The sequence below is a fragment of the Cryptotermes secundus genome, unplaced genomic scaffold (assembly GCF_002891405.2).
Source record: "Cryptotermes secundus unplaced genomic scaffold, Csec_1.0 scaffold719, whole genome shotgun sequence".
Classification (NCBI taxonomy): domain Eukaryota; kingdom Metazoa; phylum Arthropoda; class Insecta; order Blattodea; family Kalotermitidae; genus Cryptotermes; species Cryptotermes secundus.
In genome coordinates, this window is record NW_019719368.1 from 397,446 (window position 1) to 406,274 (window position 8,829).

Here is an 8,829-nt window from a genome sequence, read left to right on the forward strand (position 1 = left end):
AGTTGGCGGTGAGGTTGTCAGCTTTACGCGCCGGCCAGCCGTGCTTTACCCCTAGGAAGATTCCTTGTACACATTTCTGTTAGAGGCTCGTGGCTGCAAGGATTAGTTCAATTGAAAATTTCAATGACCTAATTTGGAATCGAACCCGCGACCTATCCCAAATAATTTTTCATGAAATATAATTTCTAAATTTTCTTCGTTGGGAACTTTCCAGCTTGAAGTGTACTACAGTAACTAGTACACATGTGCTCAGGTCATATTGCATTCTGTTGTCATGCTTTTATAAAGTACCTGTTAAATAACATTCGATTGCGATGTTTGCGAGGACCCAAAATATTTCGAACATAGCGGTCCAACAACAGGGAACCATTTAATATCAATTCTTAGGCGCAATCAGCCGAAGTTCATACATTATTATTCTGTAATGTTGTCACGTGACAGTGACTCACGCCAGTTTCGATTCGTAACTAGATTTATTAATAACCTACAAGGCCGCGCCATAGCTCAAGCGGTTAGTCGCTGGCCCCCCACCGCGGCGGCCCGGGTTCGATCCCGGGTCTGGTCAAGTGGGATTTGTGGTGGACAAAGTGGCGCTGGGGCAGGTTTTCCCAGAGTACTTCGGTTTCCCCTGCCAATCTTCAGTCCACCAGATTCTCCATCATCATAATCACCCGGGTCAGGTACAATAGGCCAATCAGTGGCCGCCGTGCCGAGTGGACCCAGCTGGACTCCACCCCCCACTAAGCGAATTATACATCATCGTCAACACCCTTTAGGATACAGAAAGATGTGACAAATTGAAAGTCGTGTAACGCGAAATTTTTGGAAATGTATGCATTTGCCACGAAGGAGATGCCATCTCGTAGTTTGACCACCTAATTAGTAGACAGCTCCTGGAAGTGACACGGACAGAGCTCATCTGGCGTCGCATGGCTTTCAGACGCGCCGATAGAACCGCAGCGATCCCGGGACACCGGAGCAGACCGACGCTGTGGTCACGGCACATTACGCTTTCCGCGTCGTGGCGTCACTTCAAACAAACTCGGTTTTGCTATCTCGGTTCAAAGGCGCCACACCGGTCGAGGATCGGGGACAGGGTGCAGGCCCACTGTTGTGGTGGCTCCTTATTGTTGTAGGTGTTGGCTTCGCGTGATTTTAGTCTTGGCGTCTTGTAATGTTGGCGTTTGTTTCTCACTGTTCTCGGTTTGGCTTCTTAGTGCGGACGTTTTATTAATTGTGTAGTTGGTAGCTTCCTGCTGTAGTTGGTGTTCTTCTTAGATCCTTATTAATGTTGGTGTTCGCTTCTTAGTTAAATTTGTGTTGAAATCTTACTTTTTGTTGTCTTCTCGTGGTTTTTGTGCAGAATTCTTGTTATTTTTGTGTTACGTTCTTAATGATGTCGGTGTCGGCTCCCTAACGGCACTGGTGTCGTCTCCTTGGTGATGTTGTGCCCTGATAGGGGGCATTGACTGTACTCACCCCCTATCGGACGTCCGTGGATATCACTTAAACTATCCTGTGGAAAACATGCTTCACTAGGAGGGTCACAAAAACTCGAGTTCTCCAAACAACAACAAAAATGGAATATATAATAAAATTAAAACACTTATACACCTCTAAATTCTAAAAACACATTAACCCACTAAAATAATTTAAACCAGAAGTTATAATAAGCCATCAGTGACCCGACCACGGGCAAGTACTCACTCGCGCTAAACATGTTGCACATGAAAATCACTGGCGCCATCCCAAGGTTTTCCACAGGCACACTTTGCTTTACTCGTCCGTTTCTGGCAACTGCTAGGAACAGAGTGCCTGAAACGGCCTGTTTTTTTCCCCAATTCCAAGATTCAACTTTTTTCCCAAGTTGCGAAAGCTGCGCGCTCGAAATCCCTGAGGTCGGCAATTTGCCGGACATGCCTTGTCGCGCGAAGCGAAACTTGACCGGATCTTTCCACTGATGCGTAAACAGTCTTTTCTAAAGACAATTCGATCGACTGCCAAGGAATGCGAAGAGTCAGCCGCGGTTCTGTCTCCCCGCCTTTGGCCAGCCGTCTGGCGTTTTTACCTAAACATCCAATCTTACAAAAATTATACTTAATAACTAATGAAATGGGCTCAACAGTGGCTTTGTTTCCTTAGAGCTGTCAGTACCGGTAAGAGTGGGCCACGTCCCTCAGTGTTACTCTCAGAGCCAGTGTCTTCCCGAGCAGAGTCACACAGCCAAGTAAAGCAAACACTGAATCCAGCATCCCCCTGACTAAATCCTTGGAGACGTCTTTTGCGAAGCTAACAACCGCTCAGCTGGTCACAAAAAAATTCCTTTATGGACTCCGTCTGTTCTCTTTCCTCACACAGATAAATCCGGACCAAACGCTCGCACCCAACTCAGTATCCATTTCATGCTGCCTTCCGACCATTGAATGCGGCCCACAGATTTTCAGGCTAAAATTCTCTATGAATTTCTTGTCGCTACGACACGTGCTACACGTTTCACCGATCTTACTTTATATGGTACTTGAACTTCCCAATAACAGTTGTCAGTGAAGCAAGTCTGAAGTCCTTCATAGAGGCCGGTGGGTCAAATTCCTGCTGATCCTCAGTAGCACAGTCTTTTTGTATCTCCTAGAAATGGCATGTTAAGAAGTGGAGCCACATCATCAACGAAGTCGCGGTAGCGTAGTGGTTAAGGCACTATGCTACAAGTCGGAAGGTCACGAGTTCAAATACCGATGAGGTCATTGAATTTTTTTCAATTGACCTAGCCCTTCCAGCCGCACTATGGCCCTGGGGTTCACTCAGCCTCTAACAGAAATGAGTTACCGATTGTCTAGATAATGTGGGACCCTCAACGTCTCACAAGCCTATGGGCCTTCGCGGCCTGGTACAGGGGTAGCTTTACTTTGCTTACTTACTTACTTACTTTTACTCATTTCTGTTACAGGCTGAGTCGACCCCAGGGCCATAGTGCGGCTGGAAGGACTAGGTCAATTCAAAAATAATCCAATGAACTCATCGGGACTTGAACCCGCGACCTTCCGGCTTGTAGCATAGCCCCTCAACCAACTACGCTACCGCGTGCCCATTATTGTTAAAATTTAAGGTTACGTGGTACGAAAGCTTCATACACTGAAGTGTCGTAGTATGATAGGCACGGAAACCAAACTGGCTTGCATTAATCAGGCCTTTGGACTATTTTCAGAATTTTTTTTTTTCGGATGGGTTGCTCAAATCTGTTAAGTCAAAGTCACATTGCGACTGATTGAATTCCCTAATTATATTCACTAAAGGAAAAAAGCATGAAGTTCTCATCGAGCAATTTCTAAGTTCTTGTCTGGCTTTGTCCCGTTTAGGTCCAACATTCAACAAAGTAATACATACATACATACATAGCATTCCATAGATCCATGAGTTAGTCAGATGACCTACCGGATGTGGAATTTGTCAAAAATCATACAATACATATATACATGCACAATTCAATTTCACATAAATAGTAAGGATTTCACAAAAGTAGTAAAATATCCATCATAAATCCATACATTAACATATACTAGATTTTTTTTTCCTGTGTTCCAAACAAGAGAAAACATTACATACACTTTATGTTGTTTGGAAGCATAAATTCCTCAACAGAGTAAAAGGAGTGTGTAATTAAGTATCTCTTTAGTGCTACTTTAAATTGTCCCTGTTTATCTATAAGAGTTGTGATATTTGGTGGTAGATTGTTGAAGATTTTAATGCCAGTATAATATGCACTCTTCTGGAAACAAGAGAGGCTGGCAACTGGTCTGTGAAGCTGATTTTTATTCCTTGTGTTGACATTGTGTATTGTAGAATTGGTTGGAAAAAATTCTTGGTTTTTTACAATGAAGATCATTAAGGAGAATATGTATTCACATGGGAGAGTTAAGATCTCTAGCCTCTTGAAGATATTTTTACATGATTCTCTTGGTTTAACACCAGCCATTATTCTAACAATTTTCTTTTGTAAGATGAATATCTTCTGGCTGTAAGATGAGTTACCCCAAAAAATTATTCCGTACTTCATTACAGAATGAAAATAGGCAAAATAAATCAATTTGAGAGTCTCAGTATTGCTGACATGAAACATGCTTCTAACTGCGTAGCATGCTCCACTTAACTTAGGGATCAATTTATCTATATGGTTCGACCAACTTAGGTGGCTATCAATTTGCAAGCCAAGGAATTTCGTATTTACTGTCTCTTCTATATATTTTCCATTATATCCAATATTTAAAACATAGGGAGGGGCATTATTTGTTGTAAATTTCATTACATTTGTTTTGTTTAAATTTAGGGCAAGTCTGTTAGCATTGAACCATTTATTCATGTGGGAGAGTACTCTGTTTGATATTGCACAGAAATCATCAAACATTTTACTAGAGATTATAACACTTGTATCATCAGCAAATATTATGGGTTCTGATGAAAAATTTATTGTTGGTGGAAGGTCATTTATATATATTATGAAAAGCAAGGGTCATTATAACTGACACAAATCTGTTTTCTTCACTTAAGGGTGATTCGCCAAATTTCAACTTGATTTTGCCTCAGTGTGGAAAGTTAAAAACTGTAACTGCCCAATATTCTCGCCAAACCCATGACTCAATAAAATCCACAATTACCTCTCATTATCATTACTCCAGCGTCCCTACGAATCTATTAACAAAAGCCCGTGGTTCCTATTTACAACATATAATTGTCACATTATGGCCTTCCACCTCCAGACAGAATACTGTGAACTTTCGTATAAACCGGAAGTATGCGTATATATGCTTCTGCCAACCACAATCCATCGTTGTCAAAATATTCTTGTTGCTTTCCGCAATTCAATTTACCCCTCACGCTGTTTCCATCTCGGTCAAAATCATACAAACTTGTCCGTTAACCCCCTCCCCCCCTCACAGGCTGCGCACGGATCTCTGGACCCACAACTCAATGCCAAATTGTTAATGGATTTTCTCTAATTGCTTCCACGTTTCTGTGGATATTTCATAGTTCAGTCTTTCAGGCTTAATAAGTATAAAGCTTACAGCTCTCTACTACACGCAATGCAGGACAGTTTCAGCAACTTTTCTGCTTGAGCAACTGGTGGCCTGTACATTCTACCTGAAGCCGATTAAGCCAATATTTGTCAAAAACTTTCCCACATGGCAGCGTCTGGAAATGCAGCTTCATATCTGGCAACATATCTGTGTGTTACTTGTCTGTTGTGTCCTATTGTGTACTACTGCCACCGGGCTAAAACCCAATTGCAGTATAATAAATAATATAAATATAATAAAAACAAACCTTCATGCTGTCCAGACCGGCTCTAGGGTTCCCAGACGTTTATGGAACCCGAAGGTTCATTACCGTGTTCACATGAGCCCTCCACTGGTCCCTATCCTGAGCCAGATCAATCCAATCCATACTATTAAAGCCAATCACAAATAAATATTTTGAGAACGTGAACTGGGTTACGCTGGTTGGAGCGAACTTTTATTTAAACGAAATTTAATGTTCTTTCTGTACCAGCTTAAGAACGAGCATTAAAGGCTGAGAGTTCACCACATGCTTTGTATGTACGGTGTAGTATTGACTACAATCGAGTGATGCAGAATACAATTGTATGCTTACAAAAGGCATCAGGCTTCAGTTCCGTATATTATCGCCTGGCAGCAGACTAATAAACCCGTATTTAGCAGACCGTGTTTCTGAAATTGCCGCAGGATCTGACATTGTAAGTTAATACCTCTGATGTTGACTGCAATAATAATTACGTTTAATGAAGCACTTAGCTTGAAAGTTTTGGTCGAAACATGAAACCGAACATAATTTAGAGGAGTTCTGTAACTACCTGAGTGTTGAGGTGTTTCACCTCAGGTTGCCTGCGTGACTCTCGTTACGAGAGTCGACGCGACAAATCAGCGAAGCACCATAAAGCCATAATCGCTATACAGAATCGAGGTTTTCCCTGCGGTCTGGCTGGCTCTGACATCGCCCTCTGTGTCCGGGTCCGCCTTCGTACTCAATTGGCCTTCCGGTAGCGCTCTTCTATCCTGATTCACTTTTTTTTTTTCGAGATATTTCCTCACTTTGCCCAGGCAAATTCCAGTGCCGAGTCCTTCAAAATATTTTCCAAGACATCACTTCTCGTACCATCTCGAAGTGTACAGTTTACACACTAGAAACCTCGTTGACCCTTTAAAGCCCAGTGGTTAATATATGTACCATCGGCTTGAACGTACCAAAACCCTTCATTCTGCCCACAGAGTGTATCTTTGTGTTCCGTACGGTCCGCACACTAAACAGCGATTATTTCCCCAAACAGTATTAACCGGTTGGGCTTTGTAGCGGTGACGTAATATTTTCTGTGAGGTACGGCCTAAATAAGTATATATTATTTAGATTAAATTCAGGGCTTAAAGTGTAAAGTAACCCACAGATTCTTGATTCTTCTGCCTTGAAGACTGAGGCAACGGGTACCTGTAAAATGTTGGTAAAATTTTGAATTGTTTCATTTTTGGTCCGTTACACTATCAATCACAAATTGTCAATGAGAAATATCGAGTGCAACATTGTTGCACTCGACGGATTTCTCATTGACAATTTATGTTGGTAAAAATTTGCCAGACTACACGGCGTTATCCCGAAGGACTGCAGAGCGTATGGCTTGTGAGGTTGCTTCAAGTTCTCTTCCTGTTTTGGAGTAGGAAAATGGTTCCACGTTGTTCTGTGAATATCTGTTTACAAACAGAGAGATTAGACTGCCAGAAGGTATGAAGTTAAAACTGCATCATTTTCGATAAGTATTACTTTAAAATCTTTCAAGAAAGAAGCTACGGAGCAACTGAGGCGAATTTTATAAGAGGATAGTAATGTTTTTTTATATTCGTCAGTTTTTGCAGTAACTCAATTTCCCTTCAACACATTCCTAGGGTCTTGAGGAGTAAGGTCACTGACAGATGGTGCCATCTGCGACTTCTACGACCCAACCCCACCGAGAGGGCTTGCCCCAAAAGTGTGGCACCCGGTCTTAACATGGAGTTTCGGCACCGCTACTTCCAGCAGGACTGAGTTGGTGCCCTGATCTGGAGTCGGGAGTACCTGGGTCTTGCCCACGCAGAGACGCTACCTCCCGAACTCTGCTTATTCCAGAGAGAGGTCAGAGAACAGAAGCATCTGGAGTGAGGCTTCTTCGACCACAGCTGCATATCTCAACTGAGGGACGCAATGAAAATTATTGATGTAAAAATCATTACAAAAAGAACGAATGGTGGAAGAGGTAGGAGAGGTGGAAGAACATCGAATGAAATGGTATTGTATGAACTTGTAGGAATGGTGCCTCCCCGAATGTTTGCTGTGGCAAGATTATTATTATCGCCCTACTGTAAGATGGGGCATTGGACGTCCATGAAGAAGATAGACATATCAATTCATTTAGTCTCGGAACTTGTCATGACACGGATAGCTCTGCCGGTATAGCGATGGGCTACGGGCTGGAAGACCGGAATTCTGTTCCCGAGAGTGGGAAAAATTTTTCTCTACTCAACAGAGCCCAAACAGTATCTAGGGCTCAACAAGCCTCCTAACCAATGGGTACCGGAGGCTATTTCTCCGGTGATAAAACGACTGAGACGTGAAGCTGAACACTCTCGTCTAGTACCAAGTTTAAAAATGGCCGCGCCATAGCTCAAGCGGTTAGTCGCTGGCCCCCCACCGCGGCGGCCCGGGTTCGATCCCGGGTCTGGTCAAGTGGGATTTGTGGTGGACAATGTGGCGCTGGGGCAGGATTTCTCCGAGTACTTCGGTTTCCCTTGCCAATCTTCATTCCAACAATTGCTCCACAATCACCCTCGCCTATCATCTGGGGCTGGTACAATAGGCCAGAAGTGGCCGCAGTACAAGGGACTTAGTCCCACCCCATTAGCAATAAAAAAAAATTTAAATGCTGGAGCTATACTGCACTTCTCCGTATACCATCATGACATGGTGTTTAATTAATTGGGCGGAGGAGGAAATTTACTTTCGTATCTTTTACGTGTCATGACACACTCCTTGAATTTGCAGAAGAATAAGATTGTTTAACTCCTGTTGTTTGGTGAATTACTTGAACCACCTCAGAGTCTGCTACACTGATGCCACGAGTCCAGGCTGGATTTCAAAATAACGAAACGAGTTGGGCTAAGCCCATGTTACAGAATATTCCGTTCAGGCGTAGAGGAATTTTCTGGGCTTCATAAATATCCTTCCCTGTATGAACATCTTAGACTCGTCAATGACAACATAAAATCATACTTTATGAAAAACGAAGCAGTGAAATCCATTTTACTCTCTCCTGGGGGGGGCGGCGCGTAAGGCTGACAACTTCACCGCCATCTGTGAGCCGATTGTCTAGAAAATGTAGGAGCCTCGACGTCTCGCAACCCTATGGGCATCCATGGCCTGTTACAGGGATGGCTTTACCTTACCAAAGAATAACACGCACAAACACTCAATCGTAAACCGCATCTTCTACATGGCATACAACACGTTACATATCAACATCTTGATATTATCAATACTCACAAGTGTAGACACGATACAGTGAAATAAAATACTTCTCGCTCATTCGTGACTTTATATACCCTTCGCTCATGCAACGTCTTAACGCTCGATGTTTCAACATTATAGCAACTTGAAATTGAGTAATTTCAGAGCTTTCAGCTCAACGTAACATTACATATTGTGACATGTTGCGCTAAGGAGAACCACCCCCCACCAGCAGTGACGCGGCGGGTGAGTCAGCGCTCCCCTCCCCCCCCTCCGCGCGGTCACGACACC